We start from the raw sequence: 18,550 nt of genomic DNA, 5'->3' as shown, positions 1-18,550 counted from the left end.
CTATATGTTCTACACTCTTGTCACATCATATCATACTTTAATCTCTGATATGGAAGCTTTGGAAGGCTATCAATTTAAATGTTACAGAAATTTAACAGAGTATACCCAAGCTCTGTTAAAAGATGATGCCTTTGTACTAATATTATTTAGCTTTATTTGACATTCACTTTGAAAGTAGACTGAGTGGCTCTAAATAAATTTTTAATTAAGAATCTGATTTAGATAATTTGGGACAGCCTGAAGCTTAATTTCTTTTCCCTGTCTCATTAACTCTTTTTTCCCCATGTCCTTTCTTCATTAAAGGAAATGTGATTTGGTGCTTACACTAAATATTGATGCTGTCATTGCATATATTTCAATTTAACAAGACTTACATTTTGGATACAAGGAAACAATGAATGGGGCATTTAAGTAAATTCACAATTTTCAAAAAATGGAAATCGCTTTTTATCCATTTTACTTCATCGAAGACTTAAAACAATGTGTTCATTTTGCTTTTTCTTTTTCCACTTTGTGTTATTTTTGAGCCTAATCTGTGTAAGCAACAGGTAAGATTTGTTTAAAACATTTGTGCAGACAATATCATATATCTTTGTTTGACCTCGGACCTGGGGTAGCTCCTCTCGGCCACCGCCCCGACCTTGGGAGAGGGGTAGCTTAAATGAATTACTGCTACTGCTACTGCTAAGTCGCTTCAGTCGTGTCCAACTCTGTGCGACCCCATAGACGGCAGCCCACCAGGCTCCCCCGTCCCTGGGATTCTCCAGGCAAGAACACTGGAGTGGGTTGCCATTTCCTTCTCCAGTGCGTGAAAGTGAAAAGTGAAAGTGAAGTCGCTCAGTCGTGTCCGACTCTTAGTGACCCCATGGACTGCAGCCCACCAGGCTTCTCAGTCCATGGGATTTTCCAGGCAAGAGTACTGGAGTGGGGTGCCATTGCCTTCTCCTAAATGAATTAAGTTCAGCTCAAATACCCACTCTCTTTCTATTGACACACATTTATTGGTAGGCCTTTCACTATTGGACATTCATTGTGGCAGGAAAATCCATGCTTGTCTGTGTGACTACATACAGGTTTGGTGGTGCTTACATAATCTCCAGAGTGGTCCCTCTGTTTTGACTGGCACAGTAACCTTTATCCCTACAGGTTGAAAGTTCCCATGTAACCCAAGTGTACACTGAACACCTGAGTTAAACCATGAAACTAAGGGCTGCTTAATGAGTTGCCTTTAGGCCACCCTATCCTAAAAATTTTCCTATCTCACTCTGGAAAATGGAATAAAAAAATCTCTTTTTCACCCCTTGGCATGAGCAGAGCTCAGGCCCTAGAATTAATTTCTTATTGCATTCTAAAGATGAGACCGCTTCTCTTTTTTTTTTCTTAATGAATATAGGTTAGAAATAAAACATAAGTTAATTTCTCAGTAGATTATCTGCCTACATTAAGTTTTCAATAAATCACCTTCCTGTGCTTAAAAGGACAATTTGTAAAAGCCATTGATTCGGGGCTGGAGACTTGGGATTTGAGGCGTTCAGGACAGATAAGAATGAGAAAGACCACTGCACAGTGAGTGAGCTGAATGTTAAGTATGTGTGTGAAAAGCAGAGAGCCATGATCGAAGACCGAAAAGCAGAAAGGCAGAATCAGAAGTGCTGGAAAACACAGCTTCAACAGTTGTACATACTGATTTGCTATAATCTCATTAATCCTTATTTGGTTCATTAATGTAATGAGAGAATCTGGTTGAAAGGAAATGTCAAAGTAAGTTCTAATTCTGTATTAAAGATTTTTGTGTGGCTGTTCAATTACCTTGAAGAAGTCTAGTTTATTTCTATACCATCAGAACTATGTAGAAGGATGTACAGTTCCTGAAAAATCTAGTACTTTCTTTGTGAATTCCATAAACATTATGGCTGTATGAGGATTTCCTAAAAGTGATATGGGAAGTACAGCAGCAAAATGATAACCTCACCAATAGCCTTCCATTTTATGTAACTATGTCTGTACATGCGAAGTCGCTTCAGTTGTGTCTGACTCTTTGTGACTCTATGGACTGTAACCCCCCAGGCTCCTCTGTCCATGGGATTCTCCAGGCAAAAATACTGGAGTGGGTTGCCATGCCCTCCTCCAAGGGATCTTCCGGACCCAGAGATTGAACCCGCCTCTCTTACCTCGCTTGCACTGGCAAACGTGTTCTTTACCAGTAGCACCGCCTGGGAAGCCCTTCTATAACTATAGGAATTTATAACTAAATCTACACAGTGTTGTCTTCCTGGGTGGTATTTAAGATATCATTTATTTTCAATTGATCCTAAATCCTTCCCGATGAAATTATAACTAAATGTGTACTAGAAGAAAGTTGCTGCTTTCTTAAGGAATTTAAGTTCTTAAGAAATTTTTTTTTTCTAGATTATGATCGTCCAGCACTTGCTCCATAAATAATTTTTTTGGAACTATTGTAATGTCATAGTCTTTATATAGCCCAACTCTACTCATTTAAATGTCTTTAAAAGTTAAAAGTTACTTATTTTTTTCCTGGTTTCAATCTGAGACCATCCTACTAGTATAAACCATTTATTTGCTTGATGGTTTACAATCCATCACCCTGTTCATCTTGAGGTTAACTGAAGGTCTCAAAAAGCATTTAATTAGAAAAGGAAGGAAAAGAAAAAGTTTTGTTTTCAAGGCCAGCAAAGTGGTGACCCTATGCTAATGGTCTGGTATTTAATTATATTTCCAAATAAAAATATGTAAATCGACTGTGAATGTTGCAGCATATGAATAATGGCAAAAGCAGGAAAACAACGGAGAAGCTGTGTGCTCTAATAGCTTACAGGATCTCTGGGTTCTAGCTCTAACTCCGTAATAACTAGATGGCTGACCTTTTGAAAGTCATTTATCCTCCCTGGGCTTCAGCTTCCTCAAGTATAAAATAAGAGGTTGCTGTAGATTCTGCATAAGTTTCCTAAAGGTCTTTAATTCTCTGACATAGGCTATATATATTATGGCTTCCTATCAGGACCAGTTCAACAAGGAAATACATCTTATCTTTGAAAACTACACACTATATTTTCTGCCTTTTGATTGAGTACTTCCATAAGTTGGACCAATGGTGTACAGAATCAGGAAACATCCGAGTGGAATATTTTCCCAATAAATTATTAATTGGGACATAGAGGGGGAGGGGTGAAAGGAGGGAAGAGAGTTGTCTTTTAGGGTGACTCTGGTATAAATCCTTGAGTGCCTAGTAAATTTCTTTAACTGCATATGCCCAAACTGAAACTTCTGATATTCTACACAAAATCTCCTTTAGTTGCATCTTAGCTATCTCAGGTGATAGATATCACATCCTTCCAATTTCCAGGTGAAACATCTTGGAGGCATCCTTGATTCCAAGCTTTCTCACATCCCACCGGTTATCTATGACTTTTTGTTCTAAATGTATCCAGAAAACAACCACTTCACATTGCTACCACACTGGTCAGAGCCATTGTCATCATTTATCTCCATCATCACACCAGCCACTTAACCAGAATCTCTGCTCAACCCTTGCCCCATTTTCAGTGGCCAGAGTTCTCTTGTCAAAACCTGAGTTTTGTTTCAGAGATGTACTGTAGCTTCCCATTTGAAGCAGAGTAAAACCCAAAGTCCATATAACAGTTACCACAGCCCTACATGATCTTCTCCCATTCTGACAGTTTTTCCTGACATCTCTTTGCTTTTCTGCCTTTCTGGTATGTCTCTGCAAGCTGTTGCTCTTGATCGGTCTGCCCCAGCCTCATTGGCCTTCTTACTGCCTTTCTTATTCCTAGAGAATATGAAGGACCTTTGTATTAACACTCACTACTCCTTTGACTGGAACACTTTTTCCCAAATGCTAACTGTATCACCTCCTTTAAGATTCTGCATTATTGTGTTATTGAATCCTGCCCCTCAGTTTGGTTTGTTCACTGATGCATCCTGAACCATCTATTGATAGAACAGGTCCTGGCATAGAATAAGGTACTCGGGAAATGTGTGTTGATGTATTAATCTTAACTGCTGTACTTGTACCACTGCAATTTGTCTTACCGTCTTAGTTGCTAATCTCATCCACATCCATGGTGTGCCTAGTTTATAAATCGAACCCTGACATCAGCTCTGTACTTGGTTTTGCCTAAGTCTCTTGGTGGGGGGTGGGGCACTTCACCATTGCCCAAAGTGCCATCCACAGCTATGTACTAAGTGTTCTCCAGAAGAAAAAAGCTTAGTTTAGTAAATGGAGGCCTTTTTGATACTCAGGTTTCTCTGGAGAAACACAGCGAGGAAAAGAGTAGATCAACTTTCAAAATAAAACCATCCTCAGACTAGGAGACACACCTTAAGGCTAGGAAAAGCTGAGATGATGATAGGAGGATAACAGAGATTGTAAGAAGCAAAATAGAAAAGGTACAAAGTACACAAAGAACATATTGGAAAACATAGTTGATATTGTCAACAAAGGAAAAAAAAAAAGAGGCATTTAAAGATGTAACAAGATGGTGATATTATGACAAAGCTAAGGTAAAATTCACAGCTGTTACTCATCTCTTTGTATTTAGCTTTGAGATAGCAAGCCAGGAAGGAGGGAAGGAAGGAAAGAGGTGCTAAATCACGGGTACTAACTGACGTGGCCTGCTTTTGAGATGTGTCCTGAGCCAAGGAATCACTTTTCGACTTGGGGAGCAAGAAGAGTTCAAGGCTAGGTAGACAAGTGAGGACTGGGTATTGTATCAGATCATAGTGATCAGGACTCCAAGGACAAAGAAAACTGAAAGGCCCTGTACCGCACAGGCCGGAAGTCCGTGTGTCAGTTAGAGATCTTGTTCCTTTCTTCTGTCTCTACTTAGTGCAGAAAATGCAGGTGTGTGTTTGTCCTGGGTTTGGTCAGTACCCTTGACAATCCTGTCTTCATCTGAGAAAGGTAAGGGCCGAGGTGCTGGGCCTGTAGGGGATGAATGCAGTGATGAGAAAACTACTGACATGTCAATTGTGCAGTTACTACTTTTTATGCCCTTGGTTAAGGCTGTAGTAAAAGAAGGAAATGGAAAATGCCACCTGCAAGAAAAGAAAAAAATGAGTTTTTTTTTTCAAACTGGGTGCACATGTTCTAAACAGAAGCTCTGTGTACATTATTAATATACATTTCTGTATGTAGGGAAAACACGTGTTTAGGTGAATCATTTGTGTTAAAGACAATTATAAATAAGGCAGCCATGGGGATCCTCACAGTGCTGGTTAACCTCTCCTTCTCAAGGACCTCTGGGACAGCCCAGCCTGGGAGACTTTGCAGACAGCAGACGGAGCATGACACGGTGGCATGGTGAGTGACAAGTCAGGAATCTGAGCAAACAGGGCCAGAAAGGACGGAAGCAACCACTGTTCCTGAGCCTTGGACATGGTAAACTGGTAAACTGCAAAAAGCTGCCTTTGTCTCTATAATCAGTGTGTGTATGCATACGTGCTCAGTTGTGTCCAACCGTATGTTACCCCGTGGACTGTAACCCCCCAGGCTCCTCTGTCCTGGGATTCTCCAGGCAAGAATACTGGAGTGGGCTGCCATACCCTCCTCCAGGGGATCATCCCTGCCCAGGGATAGAACCTGCATTTCCTCCGTCTCTTAAATTGCAGGCATATTTTTTACCCACTGAGCCACCTGGGGAGCCCCTCTACACCCACAGCTGAAAAGAAATCAAGCAGCAGATCTGAGAGAATTCAGCAGTGGGCCTGTTGTTACAAGAGTTACCACCTGGGCTTCTCCCCTCAGGCTGGTTTGGTCGATTTTCCTGGTGGGTAACTTTGAGTTGAAGAGAATGAGTCGCTGAGGGTGGCTCCACCTGCTTCCACTTTGCAGACCCACACCACTCTGCAGATTCTGAACACCATTCCCAGACTAGTGGAACATAGTCCATAAATACATGCAGATTCTAGAAACTTCCCATAGTAAACAATTGTGTACCCAGGCAGGGCCCCTGTGCTGGGTTTGATACGACATTGTGACTCCATGAAAGAGGAAGAATCAGAGTCCAGAATCACCTCCTGGTCTCTCACATCTTTCAGATTCTAAACTGAGTGAGGGCCAACAGGTGGAGGGGGTAACCCTTAGACATATCGGTAGGTTTAAGGCACATATTAGTGCCTGGGCAGAGCTTCATGAGTTTAATTTCCATGCAAACTGGTTGTCAGACACTTTATTGAGATGGACAGAAGGAACCCTCATGCAACCTTCCTCCTAGGGCTTCCTGCCTTGGCCTATCAACTGCATTCTACCTTGAAGCCCCACTTATTAATAGCTCTTTCCCACTTATTAATAGCTCTTTCTTTCTATATATTCATTATATATATAGTGAATCTCATATATATATATATATATATATAGTGGGAGTCTGTCCCACTACTTTGGCAAGAGTCACATATGCTTTCAAAACAATTATTAAGGCCATTGTTTTTCCTCCTAGTATAACACACTGCACATCGTAGGTGCTCATTAAACATCTGTTGACTGTTGGCCTCTTTTGTTTATGTTTTGAGGAGTATTTTGGGATTTGGCATTAACATTCAAAAATGCCACATTGATTTAGTCCCTCATGTGTCAGAAAATTCAGATGTGGTTTGTGGGATGAAGTGATTGCTATTCAGTACAAATTAGAGCTTTTTATTCTAACTCCAGTAAACTTATGTGTTTAAAAAAATATATTTTTAGTTTGCAATGTGTGATTGCATAATGGAGGCCTAGTAATTTTTTTTCATTAATATTCATTTCACTTAGCAGTTCTTTTTTGTGTCTTTGTTTCTGACTCAAGCTGTGGTTCAGTGTGTTAAAATGACATTCCTTAAAAGGAAGTTCTATAGCAGACTCTTAAATAGGCGATCCCCACCCCTGTACCTCTGACCCGCCTGTGCCTGGGGCTCCTTACTTGTGTGGGGTCAGTGGATTCACCTCCTGTTTTACAGGTGTGTTAACAAAGCTTTGTTATCAAGCAGACCTCCCCACTACCCCCGGGGTCAGCCCTTCGTGGAGAGCCAATCTGGTGCAGAGGAATCAACAGCAGGCTGAGGTGTCTGTGATGTAGGTGTCTACACCAGAACTCAAGGTGTGAACTCAGATCACTTAACCGCCCTGAGCCTCAGTTTCTTCATCTGTAAAGTGGGGATGGTAAGTCTTAGATTCGAAACTGAGCCTGGCACATGGCAGTAAATTATCTTATTGTTCATGGAGCCCACGTGAACGTCATTGGGTGCCTGGCTGCTGCTTCAGCTGATTCATTCTGGGAGTTAAGTTATGTCTACCAAAGCCAGAACTCTCGAGTTCTGAGCAAAGACAACTCCCTGAAATCTGAGTATGGGGCGACACAGCAGGAGCCAGGGCAGTCTACAGAGAGGGAAATGAAAAGCAATAAGAAATGCACCAGAGACAGCACAAAAGATAAAAATGCTGGAAAGAATGCCTGCTGGAGAAATGGTTAATACACTCAGCCATATTTGTGGCCAGGACAATCACACCATAGGAATACATTACCTTGTCCTTAGTAAATGTAGAGCCAAGTACAGCAAGGCACCAGGAGGGCAGGGAAAAGCATAACCAATAACGATCAAGAGCAAGAAATGATAGGGTGGCTAGTTTTCTCCTGGCTAGGGAAGATTTGCCATCTCTCTTCCTGGAGCCATGGCCAAAGCCAGGCTCACACTTTTCTAGTAGATGTGTAATTAGATGAAAAGCTTAATTTAGCAGTTTGATAAATTCCATTAGCAGTTTATCTAGGGCATGTAATTAAGCCATTTTCAAGAAAATTATTTTTGGCTAAAGTCTCCAGTTGAGGATTCTAGTGGAAGATGGTTCATAGAATACATTCCCAAATCCATGAAGATTCTAGAAACCTTCTGGAGCAGACACTAATGTAATAGTCAGGGCTGGCTGTACTAAATTTTGTATGACATTCCGAACTAGATGAAGTGGGTACAATCAGAGAGTCCAGAATCAAATCCTGGCTCTGAAATTACTATGACCTTGGGTATGTTATGTCTGTGTTGCTACTCCCTCATTTAGAAAGAGTGGGTGATAATAACTGCTGTATAGAACCTTTGGGAGAAATGTATGTGGTGCTGTATAAATGGCTTAGCAGAGCACAGCCCAGAAGAGTGAAGTAGAGAATTAAACCAGAAAATAACAAAAAAGAGCAGCAGAAAAACTGCCCAAGTGGAGAGGGCATCTGATAGCAAGACCACTGTGCAGAAGAAGGAAATGGAGACACAGGAATATCATGGGACTCTCTGGAGCCAGGGTTAATACCAAACCCTGTCAGCTGGAAGGATGAAAAAAGTTCCGGTGATGGTGGTGGTAATTGCACAACACTGTGGATGTTCTTAAAATGCCATTGAACTGTACACTTAAACATGGTTCAGTTCAGTTCAGTCGCTCAGTCGTGTCTGACTCTTTGCGACCCCATGGACAACAGCACACCAGGCTTTCCTGTCTATCACCAACTCCCGAAGCTTGCTCAAACTCGTAAATTTTATGCTATGCATATTTTGCTCCAATAAAAAAAGACCAAGTTAAAGAAACCTTGTAAATATAGTTGAAAAAATAAAACATAGCACTTTGTACTAATTTAAATAGGAGTGACCTTGGGTAGTTTATCAACTTTTTTGTCTGTTTCGTCTTCTGTTCAATTAAGTGGAATAATAGTTGTTAGCCTCACTCATCTCTCCCTCCTTCCCTTTTTTCCTTCTTTCTTTCTTTATCCTAAGAAGTGAATGAGACAATACACAGGAAAGCACTTTAAGAATTCAAAATGCGGAGGACTTCCCTGGTGGTCCAGTGGTTAAGATTTAGTGCTTCCAATGCAGGGGGCATGGGTTCGATCCCTGATCAGGGAACTAAGATTCTGCATGCTAAGTGGTGCAGCCAGTTTAAAAAAAAAAAAAACTAAAAAAAGAATTCAAACTGGTATATAACCTCAAGGCATGATTTCGGTTTCTAGGGGAAGATAGGTTAACAGCTATTGAATGCGTGTTATGTGGCAAGTATATATTTTGTGTTTATAATACGTCTGTTTATAATATTTCATATTATGATATATAGTTTATAAGTACTGTTTCATACATGGTGGTTATTGTATTTTTGCTATCTGGGATCCATGGAAGTAAAGGGATATATTTAAGGTCAAAGCATAAATAGCAGAATTTAGGATTCGTACCCTGGTGTGCCTGATGTCATTCTGCCAGACTTGTTTCCTGTGGTTTTTAGAAAAGCAGATTCATGAGGTGAACCAAAGGGCTCAAGGCAGCTGGGGCTTTCCTGTTCTATTCTGACAGAATATAATGGCTACTCTTCTGTTTTCTTTGAAAAAAAAAGATAAAGGGGGTCTGAATAGCTTCTTCTCTGGGGTAGAGCTGGGAGATAATTTTGGAAATGGTGTTTCTTTTTCCTGATGATATTAGCATTACTGCAGTATCTCATCACGAGGATCCTGAAGTTTTAATAATTGTTCTAAAGTCAGTGTTAAGGAAGTACCTCGATGGGGAATTTCAGGACATGAATAATTTTTAAAAGCCCCACAGGTGATTCAAACAGACCTTCCTTGCAATGAGAATGTCTATTCAGTGGTTTAAAGCATTTTTTAAAAAGCGGAGCGTGGGGAGAGACCTTGCAAAATTTTAGAAGTGTCATTCTGATTACTAAATAGCTATGGGTTTGTTTTTCCGAAGAAAGCCCAGAGACTCAGCTTGTAAGGGTCAGTTCATTTCAGAAAATAGTGATCAATTATTTTCATAATAATTTTCAAAGGAACACATAGCAACGAGGACACAGCTGTTAACAGCTAAATCTTTCTCTTTCATTGTCCTGTCAAGGTGACCAGGGAAGGGTCCCATCAATCCTGACAAATACCTGCTTTAAAGGTTGAAGTTCCTTTGGGATCTTTGTTGCCAGAATGTAAAAAGACCTGGGATAGTTGTTTTATCTGATACTAATTCAGCTGGGCAAGCCATAACCAGGCGTGTCACATCCAAATGTCTGAACACACTGCTCATCTCCCGCCGTGATTGGGCTTGGATTGTAGTACTATGTCCAGGTTCATTTGATCCAAAGCATTTCAGCTTTAGCTTTTGCCTTTCACTGGCCCCAGTGCAAGAAATCTCCAGAATGTAAAGGTTAAAGATTTCTTAACCTTTAATAATTTGATTATATTACTCTTCAGGTTCTTCTTGCAGATCCAGAGATTATTTTTCATTGTTAGTGGTGAAACTGCTAATTGTTAGTTGAAAATAGGGTAAAGAATTTTTATTTTTAATGAAACTTCATTGGGTATCAAGGTATTGTTTGACAGTTTAAGTATTTTTTTATGTGGAAGCCTAGTTAACTACACTGAAAGAAACCGAATCATGTATCCTTGATGTAAATTTTAAAAGTCTACTTAAAGTGCTTCTCAGTAAATGTGAAAATGACCAATTATCTTTGTTATTCTAAAGGTTAATTTTGTCTACTAGAGGAATTCTGATTGTAACTTAGGAATATTTGATAGCATTTTTATTTCTAATAAAATGTACAAATTTATCCCAAAGTATATAAAATCTCTATGCACTCCATTTGAATTTTCAAAAGCAATCATTTTTACTAATTCTCCTTTATCACTTTTGTTTTGTTAGTAATATGAAGGTGTTTATAGGAAATTTGACTGCAAGTCAGATCTCTTAGATGTAATTATTAATTTCCATTGAAACCTGAAAGGGGAGAAAACTATAATGGAGACAGAGAATACTTTCCTAGAAGATGAAGGACAGAACTAAATTAAAGAAGGCATTGCAGAGAAATTGAACCACTAAGTTTCTCCTGAAATATTTTTGTTGTTATTTAGTTGCTAAGTTGTGTCAGTCTTTTGCAACTCCCTGAACTACAGCCTGCCAGGCTCCTCTGTCCATGGGATTCTCTAGGCAAGAATACAAGAGTGGGTTGCCATTTCCTTCTCCAGGGGATCTTCTCAGCCCAGGGATCAAACACAATACTCCTGCATTAGCAGGCACGTGTCCTTTACCACTGAGCCACCAGGGAAGCCTCAAATATTTTTACTTCATCAGATTTCAGTTATTCATTGTCCTTAAAAGGTTACACTGAGGACAACCTACAGCTGCTCATTTCCCAATAAAACTGGAGTTCCTGACTGGACACACTTAAGTATGTTGACAGGCACTGCAGCAGAGGCCGTATTTGGTGCTGGTTTTATTATTTTTGCTCCTTCTTTGATCCATGTACTTGAGCTAGAGCTTGAGAGTCAACAGTACTTTGGAGGTTGAGGTAAATTGGTTAAAGCAGAAAGGAATTTTGAAAAATATAACTTCAAGTTAATATTTCATTAGGATCAGTTCAAACTATCCAAATGTGCACCAACCCGCTTTGTTGTTGCTTCAAAAAAAGAAAAAATCCACAAACAACTTGCAAAGCATGTGGCTAATTAGTTATCTCATATTTTGCTTCAGTTTATTTTCAGCTCTGTGAAGTTAGAAAGATGTCACACCAGTGACTTGTTTTATAAGAAAAAAGGCACTATTTTAATCTTCAAAACACAACAGCTTGCGGGGGTCAATCTTTTAAAGTATATGCTTCACTGGTTGCAATTATTAATCAGTTTCCTTCAGGAAATGTATGAAATTAAATATTAAAGTAGAGATCTAAACAGTGCTCCAGTCTCAGGGCTTCTGAGAGCATGATTTTCTTATTAGCCTGAAATAACTGACCTTTCTCAATCTAAATGTAAAATCTGCATGTATATGAAATCCTTATTCTGTCTCTACCTCATCATTTGGCCTTTATTTACCTTTTTGTAGGCACAGTTTCTTAAAAAGTTTACTTTCCATGATGGCATAGTTAACTGCTAAATAAAGATTTTGTTTATAAAAAGGAAGGTTTCACATTATGCTCATTTTGATGTTGTTTCATTCAGCTAACAATATTTATTTACTGCCTATTCTGGGCTTCCCTAGTGGCTCAGATGATAAAGAACCTGCCTGCAATGCAGGAGACCCAGGTGCTATCTCTAGGTCGGGAAGATCCCCTGGAGAAGGAAATGGCAACCCATTCCAGTATTCTTGCCTGGAGAGTCCCATGAACAGAGAAGCCTGGTGGGCTCCAGTCCATAGGGTCACAAAGAGTTGGACATGACTGAATGAGTAACAAACGTAACAAGCATTTACCGTGCCAGTCACTATTGGAATTGCTTGGAATCAGTGAACAAAACAAAGGACCCTACCCTCATGAAACTTACATTTTTATGGAAGATAAAATACATGAATATTAATCGTGCATCATAAGCAAATTACATGGTGTGTTAGAAGGCGATAAGTGCTGTGGCAATAATAAAAAAGAAGATGCAGGCGAGTAAGTGGAGTCATGAGTGCCAAGTGCATGTGGGGATGGAACAGAGAGTTGCATTTTAAAACGGATGATCTGTTTGCCTTATTAGGCAGGTGACCTTTGGACAAAGACTTGAAGGAAGTGACGACCTTAGCAGTGAGAATACTTTTGAGGAAGAACATTCCAGGCAGAGAGAGAAGCTGGAACAAAGACTCAAGAGCAAAAGCTTTTCCTGGAGTGTTTAAGGAGCAGCAGAAGACAGTCTGGCTATAGTAGAGTAAACCAGGGAGTGGTCTCAGGAGATGAGATTAGACAGGGGCCAGAGGGTTGTGGACCTGTGCAGATCCTGGGCATAATTGGTCATGAGAGGAGCTCTGAGAAAAATGAGAAGCTACTGCCACGTTTTGAGCACAGAGTGATGTCATCTGATTTATTTGGATTGTGGATACTGTCCAGAAATTGAGTCAAGAGGAATTTCTACTTGATTAGAATTGAGTTCAAAAAGATGCACACTTATATGTTTTACCTGTGAAAACCACAGATATCTTGGTAAATAATATTGATAGCAAATAATAATAGTAATAGCTATAGTCATAGTAAATATTAATATACAAAGCATTGCTCTATGTCAGATACTTCCTCTGTTTTACATGTGCAAATGCCATAAATTTTCACAACTCTCTTTTGGGTGTAAACTGTTATTCTCATTTTATAGAAAAGAATGTGAGGCATAGAAAATTAAGTTCCTTACCCAAGATCACAGAGCCAAAAAGGGACGAAGTTGAATTTAAATCCAGCATTACAGAATGCCTTGCTCATAACCTGACCTTCTTATGTGTTGATGCAAAGATTATTTATAGGAGAAGCCCCAAATAGGAAAAGGTAAATGAATGCTTTCAAATTGTGGCTGGAGAAGACTCTTGAGAGTCCCTGGGACAGCAAAGACATCAAGCTAGCTGATCCAAAAGGAAGGCAACTTTGAATATTCATTGGAAAGACTGTTGCTGAAGCTGAAGTTCCAATACTTAGGCCACCTGATGCGAAGAGGTGACTCATCAGGGAAAAGACCCTAATGCCGGAAAGATTGAAGCAGAGGGAGAAAGGGATGGCAGAGGACAAGATGGTTAGATGGCCTCATCGACTCAATGGACATGAATTTAAGCAAACTCTAGGAGACAGTAGTGGAGAGGGCAATGGCAATCCACTCCAGTACTCTTGCCTGGAAAATCCCATGGAAAGAGGAGCCTGGAAGGCTGCAGTCCATGGGGTCGCTAAGAGTTGGACATGACTGAGCGACTTCACTTTCACTTTCATGCATTGGAGTAGGAAATGGCAACCCACTCCAGTGTTCTTGCCTGGAGAATCCCAGGGACAGGGGAGCCTGGTGGGATGCCGTCTATGGGGTCGCACAGAGTCGGACATTACTGATGCGACTTAGCAGCAGCAGCAGCAGCAGACAGTGGAGGACAGAGGAGATTGAAGTGATGCAGTCTGTGGGGTTGCAAAGAGTTGGACACAACTTAGGAACTGAACAAAAACAATGAATAGCTCTGAGTGTAGAATGAATCTTATTGAGGGTTCAGGATGGGGAACACGTGTACGTGTGGCAGATTCATTTTGATATTTGGCAAAACTAATACAATTTGTAAAGTTTAAAAATAAAATTAAAAAGAAAAAAAAAGCACACACAAAAAAAGAATGAATCTTATTTTGCTTCTTTACAAGGAAAAAATTACAAAGCTGAGAAGTATTGACAGGGCTGAAGAGGAGTAATTATATTACTAAAGATAGTAATATCTTATGTCTGTGTTGTGGGGACAAGTCTGGTGTTATAAGTCTCAAGAGCCTGCAGCAGTTTTACTCCTTACTATTATCATTCTAAGGAACGATAAGGAACAGCCCTCATTTGGGACATGTCTGTGTTATAAATAATGGCAAAGAGAATATGCCAGGCCATAGGCTGCCTCTTAAGTCTGTTAGGTAACAGACACACATGGCCTCTGCCCACCTTTCATTGGCCATTGCAAGTCACATCACCACTCCTGAGCTCAACAGAGCTGTGCTATATACACATCCCACAGGAACAGGTCCCATAGAATGTGACAAGAAATAGTGAGGAGATTGTAATCTACCACAGTGGCACTGACTTATTTGAATCATGCTTACATACTTTGTAGCTGCTAACCTGCTGGCATTTTCTAAGGCTGGACCAACCTATATATAAAGTAGTACACAGCACAACTAATGGATTCCTTGGGTTAGGAGATCTCTTAGTCTATTTAAATCAGTGCCTAGGCAGAAAACCATTGTGAAGAAGAGCGGAAGTTTTCCTGATCAGGGCTCAGTGGGGGAAAGGATGGGAGACGTGTTCTTCTGGATTTTTCTCAGCAAGTGGATTGTAAGATTCCATGAAATCAGTTTCTTCTAAGGAAAATAAAAATAGCATACTCTAAAAGGTTGGGAGACAGGTAATCTGAGTTGCATCCAGCTGTATATATCTCATGAAGGGAGAGAATTAGTTGGACCTAAAATAAACTTTTATTCACTATCTTATCTTCTGCTTTCATTAGAAGATACATGTAGTATCATAATGTATCAATTTGCACATTTCTTCCATGAAATGTTTGCTCCTAAAAACAAAGCCTTGGTAGTCAGTCAGAATTCATGAAATGAAGAAGTGAATGAATGAATGAAATGACTAACTTGAAGCCAGGTGACTTTATTTGATCAAGGTTGTCCTAAAAGCAAGTGATATGCCAATGGTTCTAATAATTTAATTTTTGCTTTTGATGCTTCACTTCATAGAATCTTTCTAAGATTTTTTTTATAGAATGCAAGATTCTTTAACTTCTGTGGTACTTTACAATTTTCAAAAATTTCATACATGGATTTCATATAATTTTATAATACACCTGTTTACCCTGTCCCTGTGCTGCCCCTCCTGCCTTCCTTCTCTTCACTTGTAACCACTAGTTTGCTCTCTGTATCTGTGAGTCTGCTTCTCTCTTTGGTTTATTCACTAGTTTGTAGTATTTTTTAGATTCCACATGTAAGTGATTATGGTGTTTGTCTTTCTCTGTCGCTACACTTAGTATAATGCCTTTCAAGTCTATCCACATTGCTGCAAATGGAAAAATGCATATCTATCTATCTATATATATAGATATGCCACATCTTCTTTATTCACTCATGTGTTGATGGACACTTAGGTTGTCTCCCTATCTTGGCAATTGCCGATAGTGCTGTTATGTATGTCGGGCTGCATGTATCTTTTAGAATTCATGTTTTTGGTATTTTTGGGTGTATACCAAGGCGTAGAATTGCCGGGTCATATGGGAGTTCTGGTTTTAGTTTTTCTGAGAAACTTCCGCACCATTTTCCACGGAGGCTGCTCCAGTTTACATTCTCACCAACAGGGGAAGAGGGTTCCATTTTCTCATCCTCCTCAACATTTGTCATCTGTGTTCCTTTCGGTGATCACCATTCTGACAGGTGTGAGGTGATATCTCATTGTGGTTTTGATTTTCATTTCCCTGATAGTTAGTGATATTGAACATACAACTCAACATCAAGCAAACAATACAATTAAAAAATGAGAAGGAGAACTGAACAGACATTTTTTCCAAAGAGGACGTGCAGATGGCCTCTCCAGGAAATCATGAATGGATCTATACGATTGATTTTCCTCCACAAAGTTGAACTGTGCACTAGAAGGTCTTTCTTAGGAATGGGACTGCTCAAGGGGACGTAGCCACTCTAGAATGTCATAAAAAATGTGTTCTATATATCAGAGAACATGTGTTTTTTTGTCGGTTAGTTTCGTTTTGTCCTTTCTGAGTCTCTGGTATTATTTTAGATATCAGTTATAAGCTGTGTGATAGGAATTTTCTTGAGAGTTAGGATAATTTTAAGATATTTTTAAGAGAGTAATTTACCCTGTTTATTTCTTGAATTAATTGTTTTGCTAAAGATTCTCCAGTGTTTAAATATTCTACTAATTTTTCTTCAAACATCATGCTCCCTATCCTCTCATTTCTTATGAATCTAGAATTGCTATAAATCAAATTGATCTGAATAGTGGAAAATTTGGAGTTTTCTCATGAACAGTTACTTTGAAAATTTAATATCACTATTTACTATTCTACAATGCAATGAATAAAGGTTAATATTTAAACATCTGAATTCCTTTTTGTAAAATAATTGACTTCTATATACCTATGTATATGTGTATATATATGTATATGAACTACATTGTTTCTCTTTCTTTCTTTTATTTTTTCAGATGAAAATATCCTCCTAGTTTGTAGATCCAGGAGAAAAAGGCACAACATTTGGAATGATCTTCCACTTTTTACAAACAAAAAACTCACTTATGGAGCTGTAAACCCATTTTGTAACACCCCTCATTTCTTTTCCTTTTTTAAAATTTTAATTCTAGAACTTTTGCCCAAATAGTCCAAACTTTGAGTGGGAATTTATCTTTTTCTTTTACTGATAAACTTCTTTTGTGATAGGTGTCCTTTTCCATAGAAGAACAGGACTGCTAAGTTTGGCACTGTCAAATACCCTGGAATCAAAGCCCTCTGCTCAGTCTCCAAAATGGAATAGCTGCCACCAGCCTTTCAGCTTTAAGCCTTTATGAACTTGGACTTCTGGGACACAAGTTAGAAGTCTGTCAATTGAATTCCCTTTATAAAGTTTTACTCTAGTTAGGTGCCCTTAGCTTCATTTCCCCTCAGGGATCCTGTGACTTCACTAGAATATTCTCTGAAAAAATTGATACCTTTCAGTGACTTGTGCCTGAGTCCTGTTGGAATTTTCAAATTAGTTGCCAGTGCTCTGGCACTTCTTTCCTTCCCCTAGTTAATTATTAAATTCAGGCAGTAATTTACTCGATTTTTATAGAGGTTGTTTCTACCCTGGGAGTTTTTCATCTTATTTTTGCCTTCCTCTTATCTCATACTAGGTTTTTTAAAATATAACATTGATTTACTTTACTTCCTTTTTCTCCTATAAAGAAGGTAGAAAAATACAATGATCTGATCCTTTTGCTAGGTGGAGAACAGAACTCACACCTAGGCCCTGGTCTCATTTCTGACTGGTGTTAATCGGCACATTTCAATCCAGAATAACCAGTGTACATGTATCATCTCAAGTTAGAAAGCAGGAGATTCTTCTATAAGAAGTGATTCATAATGAAATGTAAAAGCTCTTTACCACCTCCTTATAATTGACTTAGCTTTCACTTGCTTCTTCATTTTTGAAAGTCATAATGCACTTAATTGTTCTTTAGGCCTGTTGGTGCTACTGTAAGGAGGGACCTTTCACAGTTTCTGGGTTTCATCAAGAGCTATCTCCACACTGGGAAGAAATGTTCATGAGTATAAACACTTCAAGCTTTAAATATTTAAGTGAAAGTGAAGTCGCTCAGTCGTGTCCAACTTTTTGCAACCCCATGGATTGTAGCCTACCAGGCTCCTCCGTCCATGGGATTTTCCAGGCAAGAATACTGGAGTGGGTTGCCATTTCCTTCTCCAGGGGGATCTTCCCAAACCAGGGATTGAACCTGAGTCTCCCACATTGTAGGCAGACGCTTTACCAACTGAGCCAGCAATACCTTCTTAATTTTAAACTTTACATCTATTGATAGATTCAGTAATACACAAAATTTAAAATCCTATATGTTAACAAAACTTATTTTACTGACTTTTTCTTTAAACATTTATTTGTGTGGGTATTGTTGGGAAGGAAAATAATTATCTCTCTACTCTTCTAGGTTCTTGGCTGAGACCACACCCTCAGCTCTAAAATACCTTCTCCAACTAAAGACAAGAGAGGATGTTGTGGGGCAGAGAGCCAGTTATGGGAGGTTTTCAGGCGGTAGCACAGTAAACAAAGGTATGATTGTTATTTAGATTTAAGTCTATACCTTCTCCATTGATAAGAGTTTCTGGAGATTCAGCCATCTTCATCTTCTGGTCTAGAAGGGAAGACACCTTTACACATGGAACTTTCCCTTATAAATGTAAATGTCTTTTGCAAAAGGGTAACTTTTACTTGGTATCCTGTGTCTTCTCTTTCTTAAAAAATAAATGACCAGCTCAAGATGATCCCTATGCCAAAGAGATATATTTTGAGGTAACAAATTCTGCTGCCCTTCAGTATCAAGTTTCAGCTCAGAAA

At 39.3% G+C, this 18,550-nt stretch overlaps 1 protein-coding gene and 1 long non-coding RNA gene across 7 annotated transcripts in view; both read left to right on the top strand.

The window, feature by feature from the left end:
* The window catches only part of KCND2 (potassium voltage-gated channel subfamily D member 2), a 568,410-nt gene that overhangs the window by 114,234 nt on the left and 435,626 nt on the right, over nt 1-18,550 (top strand). The window lies entirely within an intron of this gene.
* LOC147373928 (uncharacterized) overlaps nt 323-18,550 on the top strand; it is a 120,498-nt gene continuing 102,270 nt past the window's right edge. The window contains exons 1-3 of one of the 5 annotated variants that reach the window (XR_015162221.1): nt 323-4,942; nt 5,276-5,341; nt 16,650-17,214. This is a non-coding gene — a long non-coding RNA (uncharacterized LOC147373928). Of the gene's footprint in view, nt 4,943-5,275; nt 5,342-12,476; nt 12,763-16,649; nt 17,215-18,143; nt 18,269-18,550 lie in introns of those variants that run through there. The other 4 variants (XR_015162220.1, XR_015162218.1, XR_015162217.1 and 1 more) reach the window with 4 other exon arrangements.

This window comes from Bos grunniens, chromosome 4 (assembly GCF_055505025.1).
Source record: "Bos grunniens cultivar Pamir isolate PY7600 chromosome 4, Bosgru_T2T1.0, whole genome shotgun sequence".
NCBI classification, from domain to species: domain Eukaryota; kingdom Metazoa; phylum Chordata; class Mammalia; order Artiodactyla; family Bovidae; genus Bos; species Bos grunniens.
The sequence above is the reverse complement of the archived record's forward strand: the minus strand, read 5'-3'. Positions and strand labels throughout refer to the sequence as shown.